This window comes from Portunus trituberculatus, chromosome 37, assembly GCF_017591435.1.
Source record: "Portunus trituberculatus isolate SZX2019 chromosome 37, ASM1759143v1, whole genome shotgun sequence".
Lineage (NCBI taxonomy): Eukaryota > Metazoa > Arthropoda > Malacostraca > Decapoda > Portunidae > Portunus > Portunus trituberculatus.
In genome coordinates, this window is record NC_059291.1 from 29,583,728 (window position 1) to 29,584,858 (window position 1,131).

The following is a 1,131-nucleotide window of genomic DNA, read 5'->3' on the forward strand; positions in this document are numbered from 1 at the left end:
ACTAGTATTATTGCTATGGAAGATAATGATGATAAGGAAAATACATCAATCAATTAATTTCAGAAGTCAAATATTCAATACTCAAGATCTCTCTCTCTCTCTCTCTCTCTCTCTCTCTCTCTCTCTCTCTCTCTCTCTCTCTCTCTCTCTCTCTCTCGGCAACTTTCCTTTATTCTTCGTCCTCCACCTCCACATTTCTCTCTAAATTCACTCGCTCTTTCCTCTGACTCTCCTTCCATTTCTCACCCCCTCCTTCCCTCCCTTCCTCCAGCTCCTCCCTTCCCTCCCTGCCTCCTCCACCACTCTCCCGGAAACTTAATAAATAAAGAGAGAGGGACATTACTCTTCCTCCCTCCCTTCCTCTCTCTCTCTCTCTCTCTCTCTCTCTCTCTCTCTCTCTCTCCATCACCCTCGCATTTTCTCTCATTTTTGCTCGAAACCAGAATTTTACCGATTTTGGTGAACGAAAACGAGAACCGAAGGAAAAGTGGGGAGTGAGGTGGCCACGTAGGGGTGTGTGGGGGGGCTAGGGGGCGCACCTCCCGGCCTTCAAGGAGGGGTGGAGGGGAGGCAGAGGGATGATGGCCTGGAGAAGGGAGAGGGGGAGGTGAAGAGGAGAAGGAAGGAGTGCAAGAGAAAAAGAGGGAAAAGGGAAACGTGTGTGAGGGTGAAAAGGTAAGAAAAGTGTTGGAATGGGAGGGAGGGAGGGAAGGGGATGGCTGGAGGGGGGTAAGGGAGAAGGGAAGGAAGTCCTGAGAGAGAGAGAGAGAGAGAGAGAGAGAGAGAGAGAGAGAGAGAGAGAGAGAGAGAGAGAGAGAGGAGTGACGCAGTGAAAGGAAAGATGTAAAAATGAAAGAGAGAGAAAGAGAGAGAGAGAGAGAGAGAGAGAGAGAGAGAGAGAGAGAGAGAGAGAGAGAGAATGGTTACTGGAAAAGCCGTTTTATTTCCCGGGAAGATTAAAGTTAACTTATACAGAAAACAAAAACACACAAAAAAAGAGAAAAAAAGAAAAAAGGAATAAAAGAAAATGTAGTAGCTAGAAGCAAAAGGAAGTTGAATAAATGTATAACAACAGGAAATGTGTGGCGCGGTAACATGAGGCAACATTATGACAAAAAAGAACAAAAAAGG